Source organism: Erithacus rubecula, assembly GCF_903797595.1.
Source record: "Erithacus rubecula genome assembly, chromosome: 3".
NCBI lineage: Eukaryota > Metazoa > Chordata > Aves > Passeriformes > Muscicapidae > Erithacus > Erithacus rubecula.
This window is the reverse complement of record NC_136689.1, coordinates 124,472,225-124,498,539: the sequence shown is the minus strand read 5'-3', so window position 1 is coordinate 124,498,539 and position 26,315 is coordinate 124,472,225.

Below are 26,315 nucleotides of genomic sequence, written 5' to 3'. Positions count from 1 at the left end.
CTTCTCCCTTCAAACCAGCATGAGGGGAGTCCCTTCTCATGGAATATGTTTACTCATGTTTTTATCTTGGCTTTTTTCAGCTGCATGTCTCAGTCTTCATGACAAAATGATAGGATTCTTGCCCCTTGCCCCCTTGCTCTCCCAAGGTGAGAGCTGCACCTTGCCTTGCCTCACATCCATGCTATAACTCAGGTTCTTTCTGAGTTATAGTCATACCAAAGGGTTTGATACATCCTGCAAGCTCTCTGAACAATGGCAATCTGAGGTTTCCTGAATAAATTTTGGAATATGGATTGCAAAGTGCTCAGAAACATGAATCGTTAGCTTCTAAACTGGAGATAACAAACAAATATGGGTTTTCTTGCTTTTACCAAGGAAGTCTTTTGGTCAGAGTTTGGCTGAGCAAACACTGCTGGGCTCCCTGCAATGCAGAGCCTGTCTTACTTCTGTCAAGCAGTGTAAGCCTATGTGTTTATCATTAAAAGACAATTGACTCATAAATCTTCACCTACAAGTCTGTGTAGGCAAATACTGCTTAGTGGCCATATTTTTTCATCTGAGAAGATTCCCATCTGCAAAATCTTCCCTGAATAGACGGCCCAGGAAACCAAAAGCACTAGTTTAAGCAGACACTCTCAAACCAATAGGAGCACTTCAAATGCAATTTCTATTTTTGCAAGTATATAGATGCACTAAGTAAACTGCTATTAATTATTCTGTACATAATTAACTTTCTCTGCACTTAGGCAGCACTCTTTCCTAGGCAGACACATGCAAGTCCTGGTGAGTCGACCGATGTATTTCACAAAATATGGTACTCAAAGGCTTTCTCAAACTGATAGAGAACAAAAGTGCTTGGGTTATGGATCCATGATCAAGGAGTTCACTCCAAGAAGGGGCAGGCAAGTGGCTGTGTGCTTACCCATGTAAGACAGCACTGAGGGGGCTCCCAGAAATACACCTGCACTGTGGACCAGATCCAGAGATGTGAGATTGCTGCAGCAAACACTCCATGTTTGGAAGAACTTGGTAGAAATACCTGATATTGTTCATATGGTTCAACCTTTTTTCAGAGTTCAAAGAGCATCTGGATGATGCTCTTAGCCATATGGTTTAGTTTTAGGTAATCCTGTGGGGAGCAGGGAGTTGGACTTGATGATCCTCATGGGTCTCTTCCAACTTAAGATACTCTGTTCCTAGTTTCTGCTGTTCATTTGTGGCCACTTTAATTATTCCTGTTTCTACTTGTCTCAAACCAGTTTCTGATTATTTTCTTTTCTGCATGCTTCTCCTGCACAGCAGAGATGGATGGTAGAAGGCACTCATAAGAAATATCTTTCAGCTTGCTTTTGGGATAAGAATTTTCTTAGGGCAATTTATCTGTCTTCTCTGGCTTAGATTTTAAATTCCAGCTTCACAAGAGGCACAGATCTCCCTTTGCAGCACTTTGTATCTGTTAGTAGTGAGTGCCATTGCAGCCCTCAGGATAAAAGAGGGCAGCTGAGGCATTTCATGGCTATGTCAGCTCCCTGCAGCCCAGCTTGCAGTGTGGTTTCTGCCTGAAGGTGTAACATGAAATGGGCATGCAGTAATCCTGCACAGAGTGTGCATGACTGCTCTCCCAACTCCCAGGAATGGGAGGCAAAACAAAAACAGATCAGCCCTCCAAAAAGTTTAATAAAAATTTTTTAAAAACTCAATCACAAAAGATCGATCAAACTTTTCCAAGTCTGTGTCCTTTACATTTCCCATCATTCTCTCTCTTACAGACTTGTACTTCCATTTAAAAAAAAAACCCATCAAACTTGCAGGTTTTTGCAGACTATCTGCTCTCAAGACTTGAGGCTGTGAGTGTTTACCTTGCAAAGTATCATCTTTTCATGTCATAAAAATTTCTACTGGTAGATACTGTCTATCAGGCAAGCTTCCTGCTTGGGATATTTAACTCTACTTCATTTCCCTGGCAGGAAATCTGGATTCTAAGAATGTTTCAAAATGTGCTTTAATGGATGGTTGTGAAACATTTTCAATTTTAAATTCCACTTACCTATATCAGGAAAGCTGTGTGTTTTTTCAATAAAATATTTCATTTTAAATTCATTTGTGCCTCAGAAGCACATTATATTTTGATACATGATATACAGTAAGAAGAAATCATACATATTTTATGTGCAACACATTGAATTTGTAATATGTGTCTGATAATGACTTTACACTAAGTTCCTATTCCTCTACAGCTGTACAGGAATAGCAATGTAATTGCTGTCCTGAGCTAGACAGAGTCTGCTTTAGTGCTGCTCACTTGCTTATACAGTTGTGGGAAACCTATAAATCTGATTTGAGTCTCTGATGAGACTTTCATACACCAAGGAGAAAAATGATATGTTGTGATAAAATAAAATCCAGGACTTGTTTTCTTCTGGATGATTCTTCTCTTTTAGTGTTTGGAGACTTCATTCAGGCTTAAGTACTTTCTGTGTATGTTTTGTTTTAGATATATTAGGAAAAGTTTTTCGCTAAACATGGCTTCACTTGGCAGAGAGACTTTTTTAATGATTTCAGCAGACTGAGTTGGAACAAGTGCTCAAGCTGCCATAAGGAGAACTAATTATTAGATTTGAGGGTTTATGTATGTATATTTATACATGTATCTGTAAAAACATAAGGGAATAAATGCAATGGACGCCTGATATCCTCTGCAAGCCTTGCATGAAATAAAAGCATAGCAAAAGCATGGAGGTAGGACAGCATCAGGAAAAATGAGACTGAGAGCTAGGAGTTATTCATTTTCCCACAAGATGGTTCTGACTTCCTGCCAGAAGGTTAGCATGTGATAAAGTATTTTATACTAGTGCCTTTCTTTTTTTCCCGTGATCCTTAAGAAAGAGAAGGATGTGGGCTTAAGCTGGTAGAAGACACTCATAGATTTCAATTTCAGCATAACAGCATTGATGGTGGATAATAAATAATATTTTCAGTTTGAAATAGGGGATGAAAAGTCATTGTTAATTCTATACAATAAATAGTGGTGACATTTTTGTGGCATACTTTTAGAATTAAAAAGGGAATCCTCTTATTTGAAAATGTAACATCAAAATATGATCTTATTAAAATCTTCAAAGGGAGAGTGGGTAGCTTCTCTTCCACTTTTCCTCTCCTCCTCCCCTCAATTCTCAGCTTTTTTCAAGAAAAATAAGTTATATATAGGAAACATATCTCTTCCCTCACAGAGATCCACCACAGCTGGAGTTCACTCATGCCATGCAGGGCAGGATATCACAATACATTTTCTTTCTCTGTTTTACTGAAAACATTGAAGCATTTCTCTCAATCAGAGCCTGTGGTCTGGAATACAGGTGATTTTACTAAGTCAGCTGTTCAGGGCTGGCACAAGGATGGGACCTTCTCCAAGCCAGAAAATGGGAGAAAATATGTGCTGAGTGGTCTGAGGGGAGTCCCCTCCAGAATGTCCCCAGTTGGGAGTTTCTGGCTCTAGCCTTGAAGGTGTTCCAGGTAAATGCCAAGCATTCCTAGGCCACCCAATTAAAAGAATCAATTAATTGGTGCAGAACAGGAGGTTGTCATGACTATTACCTAAAATCTTTTGTATTTAAATGAAGATGAAAGAGGATGGAGATTATTCCTCCTGTAAGCTTGTACCATTCCTAGAACATCAGGGCTCTGATTCCTGCAGGTATCACCCCATTACTTCTGTTCCTTTCCTCAAACTCATCACCTGCACCATTCCTGGACAGTGATCTCTCCTTCTGGGTGCCTTTCTGCAGCTACCTGCACATAGACATTCTTCATCCTTCTGGATGCCAAGGCACTTTCTGTGAGAAAAAGAAAAAAAAAGGATATATTTGGGAAGAGAGGATCTGTGCTTTTATTGCTTTTCAGTGGTTGGATGAGGCAGACATGGTCCCCTCTGTAGACACAGACAGTAGGAGTACATTTTAACACGAATTTATCAAAGCCTGGCCTTTCCTGAGGAGTAAATCAATTCTTCCTGTCTGCTTTGTACCTAATGTTAGAGCAGTCATCAGGTGAGATTGGATAGGGAACTGCCAGGTAATGATGTTAACCTGGAGATTGTCATCAGGCTACAGGGAGAGCCCATGTGAGACCCTGACTGCAAACTGAACCTCCAGCTGTGGCAGAGGTGATGGCAATTGCATTATTCCAGGTCTAACTGGAACCTTCACCACAAGCATGGCTTACCACGTGGGAGCTTCACACACAAACACCAGTTGATATTCTTTCACCCTGGGCAGAGCTTCTGGGTGGGATTCTAAGGTGATAACCACACAACTCTTGTCCGAGAAGTAGCTTTTAAATAAGCTTGTGCTGTGTCAGTGATGAGCATATACATGGTGTGTTGTTACCTATGTAATGTGGGAATTTCTTTCCCAAAAGAGGTTGATGTGTGTCAGAGCTAGCAGAGCTTGGTTTCTTACAGGTGTGCATCCCTCAGGCTTCTCTGCTGTCTAATCAGGTGTTGCTTTTTGCAAATCCTCGTCTCTGTTTTCTCTGTGAACTTGGCGTGAGTTGTCTGTGTGAAAGAGCTCATCCTGCCACCCGCCCTGCAGTGGGCAATAAATAGGGTGTCTCTTTCCTACCTGCCCACCTAATTTTATGGAAGCTGCTGTAAAACAAATTATTTGAAACACAACTCCACCGATTTTGGTTGAAAATGGCCAAACATTTCAAAATTTACAACCAGGAAGAAATATATTGAATGTGTGAACACTCAAACCTCATTTGTAGCCAGGATAAAAAAGGACTTTGTTATCTGAAGCCATCAGGTACCAGTCAATTAGACAAAGTAACAAGAGAAAAATGGCATCAGGAAAAATACAAATGATTAATAAAATATTTAAAACTTGATTCTTCCTCAGTTTGAAAAGGTGAATTAATGAATGCATCACTCAAACCCCTGAAGTTCCAAAAACCTTCAATTTACTCTTATTGTCAATGCATGGCAGGAAAGTAGCCTTCACCCAGAGATACCCACTAAAATGTAATTAACTTTGTGTTTGTGGAAGAACTTTCTTGGGGAATTTCAGATGCTTATTTGGAGCTCTCAAGGGGTATTGAATCTTTAACAAAGACATCATTTCTCTTCAGTGTTCATTTGTTAGTGGAGTGTTAAGAAAAGTAAAGAATCTAGAGAATATAGCTAAAAACATCTGGTTTCTGAGTTGCTCAGATTTCTTCATTCTCTTGGGACATAACTATCTGACTAGTTCTTCAGCTAACATACTGTCCTCTAGGGTAGACAATACATGGATTTTTAGCATTAAACCTCTTTAAAACTGGCAAAAAGCCCACCATTTCCTTTATTTGTTAAGGATGTGTTTTGACCTCAGAAAAATTGCAAGATTTTCTTATGTATTTGTCATAATCATGAACAGAAATACACATAAAAAATGAAGACAAACTCCTTATTTTCTTCACTCCAGATGACCTTCAGAATTCTTTAGCTCTGAAAATACATACAGCCTCTACTGTGACCTGTGCTGTGTATCTGAGAAAAAAAGGGAAATTCTGAGATAATTACACAGAACACGACATGAAGTCATGGAGCAACCAGCATTTGTGAAGTACCTATACTAGTCCTCACAGATTTTTTTTTTGCCTAGCATGAATTACATGAAAATCAATTACCTTGGGTTAAGAACTCTAATATTGATGAATCTTGGTAAGAAATTTGGGGGAGGTAAATCAGCAGAGCTCCAGTCTCCAATGTATTAGAACCATATTGCATGCACTAGGCGAGAAACGGTCTCATGCATACTAATGTAATTTGATTTTAGCTATGGGATTTATAAAAAGGTGATAATGACATGTACATATCTTTATAAAGAGATCTACAGGTGAAAGCAAGAAACATGTTAATAGCTCTACTTTTCAATGAGCAGTAGTGACTCTTAGCTAAATGTCTTTGAGGAATCAGCAGAGAGATGCTCTGAATAATATACAGGAGGCCTATCCCAGAGGTTTGAAAGCAATTCTGATTTGATTGTTATTGTAGTAATAACAATTCACATCAGGATGGAATTTGCTATAGATTTTTGGACAATATTTTGTTTCTACCTGTGTCATACTGTCATATCATGCACTGTTTATACTTTGCTAAGATACAACATTAAGTAGTGTAAATTTTCCCATTTTAATGTAGGAACATAAACATTCATGTTTCTGGGATCAAGCTGCAGCTTGTAGGAAAGAATAGACACTTTCTAAACATCATCCACTTTAGCTGGCCAACCCAGGGCATTTTCTGGATGTGAAGAACAAAGAATGGTGTGCTGCAAACACAGTGGGGAGTTGCACTCATGCTCTACCCTGGTGCAAGCCAAGGGCACAGCAGAGCTCTGCTTCTCAGCACACAGTCTATGTCTACATGGACAGCGAGGGTGGCCACTGATGGTCTCCCCAAAACCCTCCTCAGAGTGTTAGCTACCAGCCCCAACCTTCACTCTGCCCAAATGATTCCTGGAAAAACTTAGCTTTGCACAAGATCACTGAATATACACAGGATTTCCACGGCCTTCTCATTTTTGAGCACTGTGATCTGCACACCATCATGCACTCAAGTGACTGCTGTTAGACCTATAGCTTGGCTTTGCATTGTCTGAAATAGAGTGGCATTTGGCCTTGCAGAGAAAAGCTCCACTGCTAGTAATAATTTAGGACCTAATTTCACCAAATTCCTCCTCATTCAAAGGAAAGGTGATTGCATAAGGGAAGATTACAGGACTGGTTGTCTGTGATAGAGCAATGTAAAAAATCCACTTGTCTCTGGAGTTCAATTGTTTCCCATAAACTTACTAAACTTCACCTCTCAATTCATCTTAATTCAGTGTCATGCTCATTATCTAAGCAATAACATCAAATGTGTGTCCAAAAGGTTGTAGCCAAAGTACTCTGGTAGAACAGCTAATTTGTGGGACAACAACTTCAAATGGCCAGAGAAAGAGACCTACCACAGGGAACTTGCATTTCTTAAATCTCTGAAAGAAACATGTTTTACCCTTTTTGATGCAGTCCTTGCATATTGCTTTATGCACTCCTAACTTATCAAACCCCATCTCTGTCTGCTCACACAGATCTCCCATTTTTGAAACCAGGCCTGCAATATTTTGAAAAAATGGAATTTTGTTGCTTTTATTTATAGTTCCAGGTTTCATACCAGAGTTTCATGGGATTAGCAAGGAGCCAGCATATATGCATAGCAAATTCTCTGTACAGAGAAGTTAATTTCTCAGTTAGAAGCAGGAAATTTTTTTCTCTTTTCAGGTTAGAGGCCTACAAATAATACATTGTTCTGTTTAACTAATGTAATCCCCTCTGATGAAAGGCAAACTCATTTGCATTAGTAGGTGAGCATTGGGGTTGCATTAGTAGTCAAGTCCCATTCTCTTTTACAGCGATGGAAATCCAGATAGTGATGCAGAAAGCAAAATTCAGCCTAATGTAGGCAAGGTAAAGTATGATTTTGAGGAACCACTTTTCCTTAAAACACAGCACAATTCATGTGGTCCCCCTCTTTATCTTAAAACAGCATTTATGTGTCATTCAAATTCCCATTTTTCCTTCATCATTTTGCTGTGCTCAGGGTAGCAATAAGTTGAGTGTATCTAACTTTGGATGGATTTGTATTTTGAGGCTGTTTACAGCTGAGATTGGTTTTTCCCCACCTGTAACTGTGGAATGCTTAACTTCTCACCTTTACTCATGTTTTAGGGTCACTCTGTAGACATCATAGGGGTTGCTCTGGGCTGGGTTTGCCTACATCTGTTTTAGCCAACATGGGGAGTCCAGGCATTTTATGCTGACTGCCTGTTTTTACATGGCTGAAATGAGAAGCAACGAGAGCCCCCTCACCCTTGTGTGACTTAGAACCACTCCTAAACCCCTGCTTTATCCCAGTGTGGCATTTCCACTTTGCCTTCTCAGTAAACAAGCAGAATTCAGCCTGGCACTACAATTAGCTGCTCTTTTACTCACCTTCCCCTCAAGCACTCAAAGTCAGGGTTTGGTGCTGTCGAAAGAGAGGTTTAATAAATCACACAGAAACAATGTTTTCTGCTTCTATTTTTCAAAATAAACTCTGCAGAAAACTTGAGTAAACAAGGTGCTTTTTTTTTTTTTCCCTGAGTCAGATCCTCATTTACTGAAAAATGGAATGTTCCCCCTGAATTACTGTTGATTAATAAATCATGTTCATTGCTTTAGGTGTATGACCTTGCAAAATTCATTTCAGTTAGCAGCTTAAGTCTCATTTTACTTTAGTTTTTTACTTGGCTATGGAGAGGCTTTTCTTGCATTTTATATACATTTGGAAGAAATTATGTTTGTGTACATACTAAATAAAAAATTCCTTTCATTCTACTCAATATACAGTCAGATTTTGCTAAGATGACATAGTTCAGAAACACTTCTCTTGATATGGCAAGCAATTTTAAGATTAGCATGCTGTATTTTTAACCTTCATAATTTTCTGGATACAAAAGTAAATCTTAAGTTTTGTTATACCTATAATTGCTCTGACAAAAATGTTCACAGTGACATGGGTGGTGGCTTTGGCTACCAAGACAGATTTTCATAATAATGAGTTTTTTCCTGTAGGGGGCTGTGAACTGCTAATTAGCATCTATGACCCAATATTCTTAGCAAATAAGAGTAATAGCAGTAATTTCTAGCTTTATGCAGGGTGCAAGTCTAATATTACCAGCACTTCTGTTTCATTTGTAATTAACTGCAAGCAATTATTATAGAGTCAAGGAAGTATATCCTAATGCTCGTAGGTAATAAAAAAAATTGAAATTATGTTTGTAAAACTCATATGTTTCATGCTGGGTGCACTGATTTCCTTCAGAGCACTGAGATTATGTGCCTATCAATTAAAAATTCTTCTTTAATGTTGCTTTACATTGATATGCTTTTGAGTGCTGCTATATAAGTATCTCATCCTTTATTTCATTCTCTTCCTTTTTTTAAAAAACAATATCCTTGAAATTTCAATTAATATTTTGACCACAAGACCTTACTGAATACTTAATTTGTCTACTTGATCTCGACATAAGATTTAGATGGTACTGAAAGTTGTTTACAGTTGGTTTTATGAGGTCTGTATCTCAGTGCTAATAGAACTGTGCCCCCAAAGGCTGGTGACAGAGGGGTCATGCAGCACAGCTGACTCCCCAAACAGAAACAGATCTGCCGCTGCTTCTACTCAGCAAAATAATGCACAGGGCTCTCTGCAAACTGACTTATTTAGCCCTGCTTATATTGGTGTCTATGGCAGTGGGAATGGCTATGAAATAGTAGCTTCCAGTGGCAATTTCATATTACTGGGATGGCACCGTGACTTGTCATTGCCTTGAACATCTTTGCAGAATAGGTTTTGGCTATTTACACAAAAATATGATCTTACCTGAATCTGAGCTCTGCACAGAAGTGAATATATAATAACTTTTTTCCAAATTTTTGACAAAGATGTAGATATTGAGGCACCTTCTCCTTTGCAAAATGTGCTTCCCTTTTAGGATGAATGGTGTTTAGCCAGCTTTGAACAGATAACAATATGGCACATTCCTGAGCTCTGCGTGCTGTGCTTCAGGTTCAGAGGGGTTGGGTGTGGCATTTGCTGTGCTTTGGTCCAGGGGAATTTCCTCAGCATCTCTCACACTGTCACTCAAGTGATTTGGAGGGCAAGAAGCTGATGTCTTTACATAAGCCAAGGATTCCTAACAAAGTTCTTCAAACAATGATAGGCATAAAAAACACCCTTTGATCATACAAGGAGTGTGATAATGACTCTATTGTGCACCTAGTTGAAAAGAAGGCTGAAGAGATTAAAGAAAAAAAAAAAGAAAAGGTTTTTATTTTCATGTTATTTGTTTCTTTCTTCTGGGCTGTGTCTATGTCATTTCCCGTTATCAATCTTGTGTTAATTCATCTTCAGGTATTTACCTGGACATGAATGTGAATTAATCCAAAATCTATCCTGCCAACTAACCCCCAGGATTCCTAACTAACTCTCTTTTTGTTAATCACTGAAGCAATTTAGACTAGATTCATCAGACAGATCAATTATTTGGTAAACATGGCAGATAAAAAATATTACTAAATCTACTGATTCCATAAGAGCCCATGCTGACATCCATCTATCCAGCAGCTTAGCTCCAAAAAGCAGCTTTCCATCTTTCCTTAATACCCATTTGGATAGTTCCTTGTGCACTCTATCACACACTTTTCCACTGGTTGTTGCCTTCTAGTTTATGTGAATATTGTTTTTAATTTTATTTTTTAATTGAGCAATTAATTTTGCTATTGCCATAACATTAGCAAAGGTTTGTCTGCCATGGATATTTATATCTGGTGCTATGTTTTGAATTTTCTGGGACTGTATTTTCAGCATGCAGTTACACATGTCTGATTGAAACCTTTTCTATCTCCTTGCATAAACCTGATTTTATTATATTGTTGAGTCCTGCATCAATCACTTTCTCAGAAAGTTTTTCTTGCAGTGCTGTTGCAAGAGAAGTAAGGAATTTGTGGATCTGCAATAAATTTGTTATACTTGTTCAACAGATATATTTTCTTTCCAATCAAACTTAATTTGAGGAAATCCTACATATTCTTTGCAGTACAAAAGGATTTATGGTATGCAAATGGAGTGACTGAGAAGGTTTTTTGCTCATTGTTAAGGAATCACAACAACAAGTGACATAAAATATGGAAGAATAGAGAGAACTCTTAAAAAGTTTGTGTAAATAATAAAGAATCTGAGAAGATATGAATTTATGAAAAAGTCCAGGAAAACTACTCATCATACGTTTTACACCCACAACAAAAATCACTAGATAAAATCTAAGTTCTGACATAAAGATATTAACATTAAAAAATTAAAAGAAAATTTTAATGTGGTGTTTTCTCTTAGAGTGGGAAGGCAAACCTTAAAGCCTAAAACTATATTCTTCAAAATGTTCTCCCACAAATATTTTAGATGGGGTATATTTAGAATAACTGTGGGCTTTGAAATGTCTCATTCTGCGTGGATCTGTACATTACAGGCCATATTTATTATTTGTCCTTAATTATGCTGAGTAGACTGAAATATAGTATCTTAGTTATATATAGGCATGACCCAGCTTATTTAAAAGTCTCTATACTCTATTCTCTATAATTTCAATTCTCTATACTGAGGAATGCAATTCCCTTCTGTGCAGCAAGAGCTGCACCTCACTGCAAGCATTGGAACATTGGATTGTGTGGTCCAGGGCATTTGCTGTGGTTGATGGAAAGAATAAGAACCTCTGATGGGTGATTCATTTCATTGATCTGAGATGGGTTTTGATCCAGATTCTGGTGGATCTTTTTTGTCTATAAATTACAAAGACACTCCAGACAATTAACCTAAATGTGTGTCTTAATATTTAGGGGAGTGAGAAGAAGAAAGATAAGTCCCATTCTAAGCATCCATTTACATCTATTTCAGTTTTTAAGAGGAAAGTATTAATTATATCAATTTTCAGCATTTTATGATAGCCTACATTTTGTAATGTAGCCCCATTTATGCACAGAACATCTTCACCTCTAATCCAAAGTATTTTTGGCAATATACTCATTTCATATTTATTTAGTAAATGCATTTGATTTTTTTTTATGTTCTAAGTTATATGAGAAAGTATTACTTCAGTGTACAGTTCAGTGCTGTTATTTTTCATCTTCCCAAAATTTCTGTAGTTAGAAGGGAAACACATTTCCATGCTTTTAGGCTTCCCAGAAAGTCAATATCTAAATCTGTAGCAAGAGCTGTGCACATAATGAAGCGGAATATAAATACAGTTATTTATAAATAGCACTTGGAAAAGTCCACAAAAGTGCTGTAGTAGTGGTGTATCCAGTGGAAAGCATTCACCATTAGCTCCACTTTGCCTGAGAAAATCTAAGTTGTTGCACTGGTGTTATTACTAACCATTTAATCCATTTTTGTACACAGATCAGTGGGGAATCATTGAGAGGTAGAACATCACACACACAGCTGACCCAAAGAGGCAACATCAGTTGAGCCATAGAAAGATAAAAGGTGCTGCCTTGAATGAGGCAGTCCTGAGTCTTCATGGCATCTGCATACTTGTTTGCAGGGTTTTGCCAAGTAGATTTTTGAACAGTAATTCAAAATAGAGTCTGGAAGTTGTTGGGTTTTTTTTGCCCCAATGTTCTTGCTTTCATTTATCAAAGGATGGTGAAAATGTTCCTTAAGAACTGCTATACTTTCTGGCCATATCTTCTATTACTTAAGCAATGTGTGCATTTCCTTGTCATCTTTCTTCTGCTATGGCCCTTTCCATCATCTTTATACTCTGTCTTTGTGACTTTATTGCTCCCTCTATTATGTCCATGCTTTCCTTTGCCCTTCCTTCTCCTTTGCATTCTTTCTTCCTTTCTTCCTTGGGAAATCCATTTCTGATTCCAAGTTGCCCATCTCTGGATGTTTGGAGCCTTAATTCCAACATTTAGCCTTTTGCATGTAAATCCTCAGGAGTCTGTTTAATGAAGGATAGGTATAGGAAACTTTAAAACAAGACTCTTCTCTTTCCTGAAGATCACATTAGGAGTTAGTAACAACCAGGCTCTCTAAACAATTCAAGTAAATTCCAAAAAAGTTATATTAACTAGTTTTATGGACTTCCTAAAGATACCCTCTGTGAAGCAGCAGTGAGAACATTTTTCTCTCTGTGAGAAGCAAGTTAGGTTGAAACTCTGGAAACCAAGGAAGCTGCATATTCTACTCTTGAACTTTGCAAGAATAATTCCTGAAAATGCCTTTCTGTATTTATTTCTGTGCAGTCTCTAAGAGTGCCTCCACATTATTTCCATGGCAGTGCTTTATTTGATTGATCCATTTTGCACATGCCTGCCTCCTTGTACAGCACACAAAGGAGCAGCTGGTACAGTTACTGAAGAGGCATGTTTCTGTTCCTAGAGTCAGGTTGGTCTCAGGCTAAGAACAACTTGTACTGTCTTCACTCAGCATGGATTTGGATGCTTGTGAATGAGAAAAGTACACTCCATTAGTGTGGTCAACTCCCACAAGAGATTATGGGCAGTTCTCCATCGACTTTAATGGGAGGTAGGATCAGGCTGTCAGTGCTTTGAAAAAACCAAAGATTTTGTTAAAGTGTTCATTTTAATAAGAGTGACACAACGGGGAAGTAACATAGCCTGTAAATGGCTTCTGCAAACACAGTCTTCTTGCTGTTTAGCTTCATAATGACCATAGTAATCAGGGTTTCTGTTTAATTTGAAATACATATTCACTTTCCAGACAACACAGGAAAGAAGAGTGCATTTATTGTGCTTTTGGCAGGCTTGTAGGGGTTCCTCAGAGTGGATAAGAACCTGTTTTTCTTCCAGGTAATTTGGACCATCTCCACTCATTTGATTTTCACTATCACCAAAAAGTGATCCATGTAGGACTTCCAGAAATCTGCAAATTACAGTTCAGTTCAAATCCTTAAACGCATTTCAAGTGCACATTGTAACAGACTCGTGGTAATCAAGTTGCAGAAAGACTCTTCTAACAGCTATCTCTCTCCTTCTGAATTGCTGAGGAACAGGCAGATGTGGAAATTATGAGTAATGCAATTGATGATCTTAAGGCTTTTAAATACCCAAGCTCTCAACAATCAAGATCTATTTGAGTTCAGAATCTAATAAGTAGTAAATACAATAGGTTTCAGTAGGATGTTTTATCAGGTTCTCTGCAGTGCTGCCCCCCCTCCTTCGCTTTTATGGGCAGCATTACCATCTAATCAGCAGACAAGTTGGAAAATGTTATGGTGACAGATGATCACTTTCAGTTCATCATATTTCATTTTGTTTGATATGTAGTTACTGTGAGTTCACTTAAAATGCACATTTTCAGAGGGTTTGTCCCCAGCTTAAGCAGCTGAAAAAGAGCACAATGTTATCCCAGTCTGTTTATTGTCAACTCATTTATTGTGTACCAAGAAAGAAAAATGCTTGTACAAAACTCCCACAAATAATAAATTAATGCCCTGTAGATTTCCCAGGTGCTTAATTTATAAACCTCTTTTTTCAGTAATGATGACAGCTCCAAGATTTATTCTGATTATGTGTTGAATAAATTCTAGAAGTACTTTTTCAACTCAGTGAACAAACTGTGTACAGTGAAGAGTTAATTTCAATTTTTCCTGTTTTTCTTTACTCTCCAGACCAGACTGAAAGAATTTTAAATTCTGCATTATGTTTCAGCTAAAAAAACAAGAAAACAGTTGTCACTGAAGAACCCAACTCATTCTATTAACATAGGTAAAGAGCCTAACACCCTTACTTACGTGTTAATTTATCCACATACAAAAAAAAAAAAAAAAAACATGTTAGTGTGAGGTGAGTAAAAAATATTTGCACCACTGGAAAAACTGCTAAATCACATTTCTTCAGATTCTCTGAAAAGCAAAATATGTTGCAGCTTTGCCTTTTATATTTCCTAGTTTGGTAGAATGAAAACAGAAGGCTTTTTTTTTCCTCAAGAAAGAATATATTTTCACTGCAGAAAGGGACTTTTCTTTCAAAACAAGGGAATGAAAACCGTGAAAATTTGCATAGGCATGAAAAGGCACCATTTTTTTAAAGAAGCTTTTTTTGTTGTTGTTTTGCTACAATAATTAAAGAGTACTCCTTTACTCTCAGATATAAAATCAGAATATTTGCCATTAACTGAGATTTTACAAGTGTCCCTCCTTCTTGACATATGGAGTGGTCTAATGCTGTTGGACTGTTGTTTTGGGGTATGTCCTGTATGCAATACATTTCTTGCCAAGCATTATACCAAATCCAGGTGATCCAGTCAAACTTGTGGGCATGTGAAGTTGTCCTTGGGCCGGTTTGGACAGTCAAAATTCAACACTCCGCTTTTGCTCAGGCTGGTGCTCCACTGGGTAATGAGGCACACAGTAATGAACACTCTTAGACACTGGTAGGCTTCAGGTGCCAATAGCTGGCTCCTCTTCCTGCAGGCATCTGTGCCCTGGATGTCCTAACCATGTGAATGGTGCCTGTTAAGGCATGGTAACTTGGGTTTACAATATGTCCCTGGCTGTCCCAATGCTATGGTGGAAGTATCAGCCCCCAAAGAAACACCCATGGTCCTGCAATCAGTGGCTCTTGTCCAAAGTGTTGCCTGGATTAGCTCCATTGACAGTGCAATGCAGGCAGCAAAACACAATCCCAGCCAGCTCCAGCAATTTGCAGGGGGCTGCAGATCTACAGGACCTGCTCCACAGCACCACTGCAGGCTGCTCCTCTACAGCCATTCAGGCAAAGCTGAAAAATTCTCCAAATTTTTGAAAAATTTTGGAAAAATAAAGCAACTTTTTTGTATTCAAAACTCTAAAGCTGTTAATATTTCTCAGAAAAGCATTTGAGGTCCAGTAGGGAGAAAATCCAGGGTGGTGGTCCTTGCTCAGCATGTAGGTTCAGATTTCTCTCCCGGAGAACTGCTGTAAGGCCAGCACAGGCTCCAGCTGTTGATTTGATGGGAAGCTTTGGTGGAGGAGCACATTTCCACCTGCACATGTCTGCAGTGAGGAGGGAGGGGAAGCTCTCTGTTAGCCACCCTCCTGGACTAAAAAAGCTGTTGAGTCAATGCATTCTGTTTCCATGACCTTTGTTTCTGGTGAATCAGCATCTTTTGTTGGGAAAAAAAAATCTCTGTTGTAACTGTTCCAACATATTCTACTATCAATTACAAAATTATGGCTATTGCTATAAATGGTTTACATTGGAAATAATCAGGAAAGTCAGCCCAAATTGAGTATGCCTTGGTAATAGGGAAAGTGTATCATTTTAAGCCTCCCAGAGTACATACAATTTCTCTGGGTTCCCTTGTTCTGAGTATTAGCCCTGCAATTTAGGACTGTGTTTGAAGCCTGGCAGGTTGGGAGGTATGATACTAATGCATACATTGATTATGAATGCCTGGGTTAAATGAACAATTATTAACTGGTGAATGAGAGAGTTAAAGAATTTCTTAGTTTGCTGTTGCTGTATTTCCCAGTGACAACAATGAAAGCAAGCAAAAGAATCTTTTGGATGCAAGATTGTTTTTCCATGGATGAGGGATTACAGATTGGCTTTTTAACTTCAGCTTTTCCAAATAGTTTTTCAGTTATTTAATTTACTCTACATGGAGTCTATTGATTATTCAAGTTGGCAGTCAATTTTATAGGGCACCCCGCTGTTTCTTTGCTTAATGTAGTCAATGATTGTAATTGCTTGATCAGTGCAGCCCATGAAATAGGTTTTGTGTCTTTTTTACAATGCATTGATGGCTTTATCTGATGCAGTCTTGGCAGGGTCTAGGTTTTACAGCACGATCCTGAACTCCCAGAGGTCTCTAGATTAATGGCTATGGCTTTCTGTCGGAGCTGCTGATACTGCTCTCCAGAATGTATTCACACATCTGGCATGCCACACTTGGCAGTTGTGCCAGCTTTTTGTTGCGCAGTTACAGAATATCTCACCAGTGCCTAGTTAACTGTTTTCACTATGGGAATGAGATAAAAAGCCATCCACAGAGTTGTTGGCACACGCTCTGTGTCATTGTAATCACAAATTTTTAATTTTTCTATTACACTTTTTATACGGCCAATTGATGTTTAGAAACAACAAAACACGCGCGATACTTTTTGTATGAACTCTGATTTGATTCCACAAAAGATTCCAGGCTCATTGTGATTTCCTGTAAACGTCCCATTAACACTTTATTTCCAAAAAGAGGAACGAGTTTTCTGTTATATTGTCAGCAAATAAATGGATTAAAATTGCATCCCTCTGGTTCAAATTTTTCTGCAAACAGAAAGAAAAAAAATGCGGTGGAAGAGCAGCAGCAAGAAGAACCTTCTGACCTTGCCTGAGCGAAATAATTCTTTTGTCTTTCATTGGTTCATGTTAAATTACTTAAGCTTCATTTAGCTCTGCTTGAAAGTCAGTGTTTCATATTTGGTAGAATTTGAATAGCATTATTAGAAATGTAAAATGTAGTCCTAATAAGCAGGCCAAGAAAATGTAATGAAATATGCAACACAGGTGCTTAAATCCATGGACAATATAATTATATAGCACACATACACCACTTACAGTGCCTAAGGTGACATCCTGCCAAAAATGTAAAAGTGTGATAGATTTTGGACCAGCTGTGGAATGAACTGATTTCCTCAGCTGAGCTTGACATAGAAACTGGACATGTGCAACCCCTATATTAATTCTTTTCTCTCCAGGTAGTAAACTGTAAATGCATAATGCATCTTTGTGTAGAAAAGGTCTACTGAGAAGACATCTGGAAATCAATATTTAAAATTCCAAGTCTGTCTTTCCACTGAAATCTTAGTTATGTTGGGCAATAACACAGGAATCATATACATATATATGTACAATATTAATAACTCACAAACCATGTGTTAACAATAAATAGCCTTAATAAAATCCATCACAAGAAAAAATAATAAGAATAACATGGAAAAAAAACTTTCCATGTAATGGTCATTGTCTTGACATCACTATTGAAATACTTTATGATTTCTGATGATTTAAGTGCAGTAAAATTCAGTCACATTCTAGAGACCCATCCCCCCCAAAAAAACTTTTAAGCATGTAAGTAACAGCTCATGTGAACTGTTCCATGGAATTTGTTTGTTCCCACTTTATCAGTGTCAAGGCATTAAACAGATGGCTCCTCTCCTTCAAATACTACAAATGAAATCCTTGGATGTTCTTTTCCATTATGAAAAACTTATTATTTAATTCAATATTATCTTGAATCATTGACTTTAAGGATTAAGGGTCCTTAACATGGAATATGTAAACTCACAGGAATGATGAGCCAAAGGTCAGCATCAAAAATCTTACCAGAAGACTATCAAATGCAGCTGAATAATTTCCCTTCAGTCATGGAAAAAAAGATGCCATTACCTTTCAATGTTTCCAGGTTTTCTGAGTAGTTGTCATGCTTTTTAGTGTAAAAAACCACAAAAATCCTGCATTGAAGTCTACATCAAACTTCAGTCTTTTTTCTGTACACTAATAATTTATGGCTTCTGGAGTTGGAATGGTTTTCTTTTTACCCTTGATGAAACAATAAATAAGAGTAGCATAATTTCTTTACCAAATGGCAAGCTAATCAAGGGGAATCTGAGCAATATAGGTGGTGCTAAAAGGAAAAATAAAACACCATAAACTCATTTTTATACTTTATATTTCAGAACAGTTCATTCTGCGTTTTACACACTCTATTTTGCCAGTGGAAATGAAAGGTGAAGAAGTAGGATAACAAACACCGACAGACGAAAACACTGAAACAAGTACATGAAAATTTTCTGAAACATTTTTTCCCTTAAAATTCGCTTGTGAGAACACTCTTTGTGTTTCAATTGCTTACTTTTCCTAGAGTGACTAAGTAGATGCTGATATTAATGCTCAAGATCACCTGATACACCTCAGTGGAAAGCACCATGCCTGTTGTGGGCTGAACTTTGTATGTTCACTCAATGACTGTACTTCTGAAGCAGGCAGCACCCACCATATAGCAGAAATCAACTCAGTACTTGTATGAAGAGTCTTACCTGAGGTATCTGTGAATGTGATGGATACCATGTTCAGTCAGTCCTGCCCCACAAACCCAGTGGGCATTTTGCTGTGGCTTTTAAAGGAGGCAGAAGGTAATCTATACTTCTTTACTGTGTGCTGTATTTGTTGAATTATCTTGAAGCAATGAACTGACCTTGAATTTTGTAAATTTGATGCAAAATACTGTGCCCCACACACCATCTCTTTCACATTCACAACTAATTCTTCACATGACATCTGGCTCTTAAAGTGTTGTCTCTGCATTTGAAAGTCTGTCCTAGAAGCAAAAGGTAACTAGCTCACTTTCTCTTCTTTAAATGATTTCTGAAATTCCTGGTATCTGATTATGTCACCACATGAAGGATCTGCATGGACCAGCAAGGTTTAGGATGGAGCCTTAGCTTTTCTTGCCAGCCTTGTGCAGAAGTCCTTGATTGCCACTTGTGACCTGTGAATGTAGAATATCAGATGCCTCAGGGCAGAATTGCCACAGTGGTCTGAATTTGCCTAAGCAAGCTTAGAATTGCTTTCCTATTTTCATTTTTGCTATAACTAAGAACATAGGTAAGAAATATATGGCTGATTCTCCCTGAAAAATAATCTTCTGAAGCAAAATATTAACATCAGTATATTCCATGTGCTGTAAATAATAACAGTGAAAATTGGTTCTTAATTTGCTTATCCAATCTGTGCGCTGATTTTTTTAAGTATGAGTCCAAAACACAAAATCAACATCTTGAATGTGGTCAGCTTTACTTTCTGTCACAGTTTGTTTAAAGCACAGATAGGTAGCCCATGAAGTACAAGCATATTGATGTCTTCCTTGGGACAATCCCACTTCCAGTAAAACTAGCAGGAGGGGATTCTGTCAACAATTTAAATGTAAACATTGTGCTTGAAAAGACTAAGAGGTAACCAAATTAAAAACAATAAAATGGTTTAGATCAAGACTAGGTCCTTTCCTTTAATTTTGAATTCTGCATGTATAAGGCACATGATACAAACACTTTCTCATGTCTTATAGCTCAGACTAACTGAAGCCACATTTGTAAGCCTCTGGAACAGGAGTAACCTCTGCAAAGGACCATAACAGACGTGTCTTCTTTCTTTAGCCTAAAAAATCTCAGTGACACTGGGAACCTCTAAATGAGCTTCACTGGATTTCCAAACCCATTGTCAGACATGGGGTGTAATTCTGACTAACCTTGGGTACAGAGGTACTCTGGTAAGTCAATAGACAGTGGTGAGATTTAAAGAAAAAAGCTGTGATCTGTCAGAAGTGTAAGCCCTTCGTTCCTCTGTTTTTATGTACTTTACTGGAAATGAAGATGGCCTGAGTTGCATGTTGGTGGGGGCTGCTCAGTTTGTGTGCTTTGGAACAGGACACCACCAAGACATACATTTGTTGGTCTTTCACATACCTGTACCTTTACCCTCCTCCCCATAAGCTGCATTCTTCTCATGAGGTCAGAGAAGCTACTACCTCCATTTGCTAGGAGGATGAGAAGGATGATTCACTTGATGAATTTTTGTCCCAAGTATTACTTTTGTAAGTGTAAATATTACATTTCAGCACTCGAGAGCTCAAAAATAATCTTAATTCTTGAAATATTTATACATAAAGAGCATTACTGAAATAGGAGTGCTTGATTACTTGGATTGGGTTACATGATTGTGACGTACTTATTTTTAGTCCTCATACTGAATGGTAACAGGAGATAGAGATTAAAAAAAAATATAAGGAGAATAGATAGATTCATTGCTGGTGAATGTTAACTGTTACACAACTCACGTGATTCTGCAATTGGGAGATGGCACCCCTTTAGTTTCAAATTTCTGGTGCATCTCAAATTTGCTTTTATCTGGTACAGTTCATATTGTGCTACACAAAGCATAAAGATGGGCACAGTACTCCCTTGCCACATAAAGGTAGTGCAGATATACTGAAATGAGACAGACACAGTGACCTTGAAGGCTCAGTAGAGTAAGTAAAGAGGAGGAGCGAGCAAAGAACCCCCTGTTCTCAGTAGCTGGTGCATGGAGCTGCCTCTCAGCAGAGGGATCCAGGGCAGTACTCAGAGCACTGCATTATCTGTCCTGTTCCTATCTGACCACAGAGCATAGTCACCATCCCAGGTAATTACTTTGCTGGCACACATTGGAGTTTTTCCATCTGAGCTGTTTCCTGCAGGTACATTGCCATCAATCAGGCTTGTCCTTGAAGGCTTAACGATATGGAATTGCAGGGCATTTATGGGATATGCTCATGCCATTATCAGACAAGTTATCTAAACTTTTGCTTTTAGTCAGATCATTCCAGATTGATCCATCTTTCTAACAATACTTCAGCTGTTAATTGAATATGGGCAGTAATGTTTTCCATGTTTCTTAATTATTTTACTCTTCTGAACCAGGTTCCTTTAGTGGATATTTATTTATTCAGCCACAATGATGGCTTACATTACTTACTGACTGAACCTCTATGAGCTTTAAAATCCTGTCTGTCTCTGCTGAAAGCATAGCCCTGCTTTGAAAGGAGCCTGCAAGAGCTGCACAGAATAGCCAAGTCTCTTGTGTCAGTGATTTCTTATCGAGTGTGTTTGGTTTACAAATGTAGAGTGATTTCTCTAATTTTGAGTCCTTGTTCTCTCTTACCTGTCATCATCACCGACAACAAAGTCCTCTTAGAGTTCAGTTGCCTCATTGCCCACTGTCTCCGGAGACAATCCTTAATGACATCAGTGCAAACCCATGGACTGCCCTGGACTCAGGCAGTTGAAAGGGGTAAGAGTTGCCAGTGATCCTTTGGAAAACACATGAATGATTGAGCCTCCAGCCTGGGTGGCAAGAGAAAACGGTAGGAATGGCTTTTTCTGCCACTTGTCTGAGCAGATTGTTCCAAGTTCACAGAAGGAATAAATCTGCTTTCCTTTCTCTGGAGAAGAACATCATGTGTTTTCAGGAAATCATGATACCTCCCATATACCACCATCACATGGCTTTGGGGAAGGATGTCAGTGATGGGGTGTCAGCCCTCTGATGACACCAGGGCCTTCTTTCCTTTCTTTCCTCTTTCCTCTATCTTATTTAAATCAAACCAGGTACAGGCTTTGCAATGGGAAGAGGAAAAAAAAAAAAAAAAAAAAAAAGAGAGAAAGAGAGAGCAGTCAAGCAAATTTCTTCTTTTGTGTTTGTTTAGTTTTGAAAGACTTGCCTGAAGGTTCATTGGCGTTCCTACTGCAGACAGTTTGTGCCTGGGCTTCCTTGCAGAAAAAAAGGGGGATTTTCCAGGCACGTCAATATGTCCTTGGCTGCACAGATACCTTTCATACAAAAGGCAGTTACAGTTTCTCCCACTTCACCAGCAGTTGCTCTTTACTTATGCGCACTGGCGCAGCTTCCCCGCGGTGTTTAGCTGGTGCTGTTTATGATGGTTGCATTCTTACCAGTTTCTCTGATATGCTCTCACCTTGTCAATGCTGTCATGCAGTTCTCCAGCAAGAGGGTTTTTATCTGATTTTCTCTATTTGTAGGTGTTTTTCCCTCATCATTTCACAACTGCACTGACTTTGCCTGCCTGCCCATCATCAGTAATTTTTGAACCATTGGCCAAGTGTAACCCAAGGTGGCAATATCGGTCACAAAGGGAAGAAACCCCCACATATTTTCTGGAACTTGGCGACAGGAGAAGAAGGGAGACTTGAGCAGGACTCTGCAGTGAGGAAAGGCTGCAGAGTGTGCTCAGGCCATACCTTTTCTGCCTGACCACAGGTATGTGTGCTCAGTGCCAGGTGACAGCATGTGACACAGGGTCAGTCCTAAAGAAAGAGTGATATTAGGAGAAGTTGACATCCCAAGGCTTGGACAGGTGCACTCTGGGCTAAAACTGGCTGGATGGCCAGACCCAGAGGGTGGTGATAATGGGTGCTACATCCTCTTGGCAGTCACACTGGGGTTCTCCAAGGCTCACTACTGGGGCCAATTTGTTTAATACCTCTATTGATGATCTGGACAAGGGGATTGAGTGCACCCTCAGTGAGTTTACTGGTGAAACTAAGTTGATCAGGACTATTCCTGGTAGGAAGGCTCTGCAGAGGAATCTGGAGAGACTGGATCTATGGGCTGAGGACAACAGTATGGGGTTCAGCAAGACCAAGTCCTGCACGACAACCTCAGGCAGCACTACAGGCCTGGGGCAGAGCAGCTAGAAAGTGGTCCAGAGGAAAGGACATGGGGGTGCTGATCAACACTGGATGAACATAAGCCAATGTGTGCCCAGGTGGCCAAGAAGGCCCATGGCATCTCAGCCTGCAATAGTGTGGCCAGCAGGACAGTGATTGTCCTCCTGTACTGGGCACTGGTGAGGCTGTGCCTCAAGTGCTGTTCCTCTTAAGGGCTCCTCACTACAGGAAGAACGTTGAGGTGCTGTACTGTGTCCAGAGAAGAGCAACAGATCTGGTGAAGGGTCTGGAAACTAAGTCTTATGGAGAGTGGCTGAGGGAGTTGAGGTTGTTTAGCCTGGAGAAAAGGAGTCTCAGGGAGGACCCTATTGCTCTCTACAAGTACCTGACAGCAGGATGTAGCCAGGTGGGGGTTGGTGTCTTCTCCCAGGCATCCAGAGACAAGCAAGAAGAAGAGGCCTCAAGCTGTGCCAGGGAAGGTTCAGGCTGGACATCAGGAGGAGCTTCTTTACTGAAAGAGTTGTTAAGCATTGGTTCAGGCTGCCCAGGAAAGTGGTGAAGTCACCATGACTGTAAGTGTTCATGAAATAACTGGATGAGGCACTTAGTGCTATGTTTTAATTGACATGGTGGTGTTCAGTGAAATGTTGGATTCAATGATGTGGAAAGTCTTTTCTACCCTTAGGGATTCTATGAGTCTGTTATTTGAGGGTTGTGCAGAGAGCTCTGGAGAGCACAAGGAAGAATAGGGATAGTGTAATGCAGCACAACAGAGGCTGAATTCTGACCATGTTACTTTTGGGTACCCACTTAGGTTTTTTCACTATTACTGTACAGTCCTTTCCACAGGACAGAGGGGGCAAGAAGCTTGTTGACCTGGCAGAGAATGGCTGCTCCTGAGCCCATTAATCATCCTCCCACCAGCGCTCATGCATGGGGTATCATGGTGGGCACCCAGTGAGGACCACCCTGCTCTGCAGCATGAGAGACCCCACAGACACCCACACAGAAGATGCCTTGAGGTATGTTACAAATCATGAGGCAGCCCTTTCTGGCTGTGAACCCCTTGCAAAGTGTGTTTGTGCAGGCTGCAGACCCTTCTGTAACTGAAGAGCATCAGCAGGTCCCTGTGCCATCCCCAGCACAGACACCAGCCTGCCTCTCAGCGGCTCCTAGTCTCCTCTTCAAAGCCCATATGCAAGGCTCACAGAAGCAGAGATGAGCATTGCACACTCATGAATAAGTGTAATTGAAATTCTGTTCATAGCTATTTGGGGGGGAAAAATTGCTAGTGTAATTAAAATGCACAGGGGAAAGAGAAGTAGCCTGTACAGACACATTATGTTACACAGCACCCACCCAGACAAAGGTCTTTGTCTATAAAAAGCTCAAATATGTCTGAGATAATTGCTGTTCATTGATTGTGCCTCTGAAGTGGAATCATTCTGGCATATTCCACCTTGAGGCTGTCTTATACATTTCTTTGAAAGGGAAAAATTCAAAAGTTCAAGTAAAGACACAAGTTCAGTCAAATACGTGGCAGTAAAATCTTGATTTACAGCATTAAGGTTACTTTCAGCTGACCTAGCCCTGAGTGGTGCTGGGCAGTTTTGTCTGATCTTGTGTTAATGCTGTTAGCCTGTGTTTACTAAATGATTTAGCACTGAAATGTTGGGAGTTGCCAAATATTTGTCTTCTGTCCTTTATGAATATTTGAACAGCTCTTTCCTCAGCCCACTCTGCATGCAGAGAAGGGTGTTAAAGTATCGCTCTCGGTAGCGCTGCTTTGCGGAGGCTGCCGACCAACAGCGTTCCTGCATCGGTGACGCCTCTGGCGCTGTACTAAATAAACCAAAGGCAGGAGCACAAAACATGGCCTGGGTAATGTGCTTGCATCTCACTTCTTGTGTCCTACAGAAATCCATATCTGAAAATAGAGGTCTTTACTGGTGTATAATTCTTTGCTCCCTGTCCTTTTAGGTAAAAAAGCATTAATTAACCCCTAGCTGGACCCATTTTATGCTGAAGGCAACACCCAAAAAGGATGGGAACCTGAGATCAAACCCAGATTTCATCACAGAGGTGTGAGATGAACCTGAGTATGTCTCCATGGTGTGTGTTTTGTCTAGCCAAAAAAGAAGTGTGAAGATTTTAATCAATAGTGTGTGTACAAATGTAAGACGTCACGAAAGAACGTGTATCCTAGAGGTGGTTCACAATTTCTGCATGTAGCCTGTATTACTGCACTACCAGATTTTCTTTTGTTACAGAATTTTTTACACTGCCTTTTTGGGGAGTTTGCAGACCCCAGAGTAAACAAGTACACCATTCTTCATGCACCCAGAAGTGCAGCTCATTTTCACTTTCAAATGTGATTGCACAGGGAATCAGAGTTACTACACCAGATTTGATTGCATCCAGCAATAGCAGTCTGCAATATTTTACACACAGGTTCAAAGTTGAGATTAATTTCTCAGAAAAAAATTTGACCCATAAAGTAGATAATTTTAAATGTCAGCCTTCCTAGAAGAGCTGCAACTTTTCACCTTCTGTGACTTAATCTCATGCCTCATGGATAGGAAGTAATACACTTTTAGTGTAGAAGGACTATCCCTATTTTGATAGAGCTGCTGGATTTAATAGATCAGGATTTGATTAGAATACATCTAGCCATCTCTGATAGTTCAGGGCATATAATGCTTTATGTTTATTTTTCTTGCATTCTAATACAAGGATAAATTAATTTTGTGTGAACTTATTGGTAATCATTTACATTTAGTATGTCTGGAAAAAGCCAAAAGTAATGAAAGGAGACACCTTCTCATTCATTACTTGCTTTTAAATATTCCTCGTTTCTTTCTTCCTTTTTTTCTTCCACCTCCACATGCTGATATTGCATGCATGGCTTGCTCTCAGCTTGCTATGAAACAAGCTGGGGCAAGCCTTGTAATATGATTCAAATTGTAAATCTCATGTCTTGCATCCCCCAAACACCTCATCTCATATGCAGTCTGGAACCTTCATTCCAGTACCAATTAGACTAATATACCCACCCAGCTCGGATTGGGGTGATGGATCGGCTGGTGGGGGAAATGGAGGCGATTTTCTCAGCTCCTCTGCATTCCCATAGGCATGCAGCATTTGACAGATTGGGCAGAACTGCCACGAAAGAGTCTGACACAGATGGTGTAATTAGAAAATGCGAAGTGCGAGTGTGAAATTTATCTTTGATCAGCACCTCCTTGCCAGATTGTCATCTATGTTAATATGATGATGGCTTCTTGGAGATGGATAGAAGAAAACAGCAGCCTTGAGGAAGAAATGGAGACAGTTCACAATGTAGAGAAGATATTTTGTTTAACTCTGAAACTCAATCAATTTCAACATGAGTAAAAAGTGATTTAATGTATTTAATTCATAGGGAAACAAATTGAATCTAAATCTGATACCTTACTTTGTTAGGCCCATGAT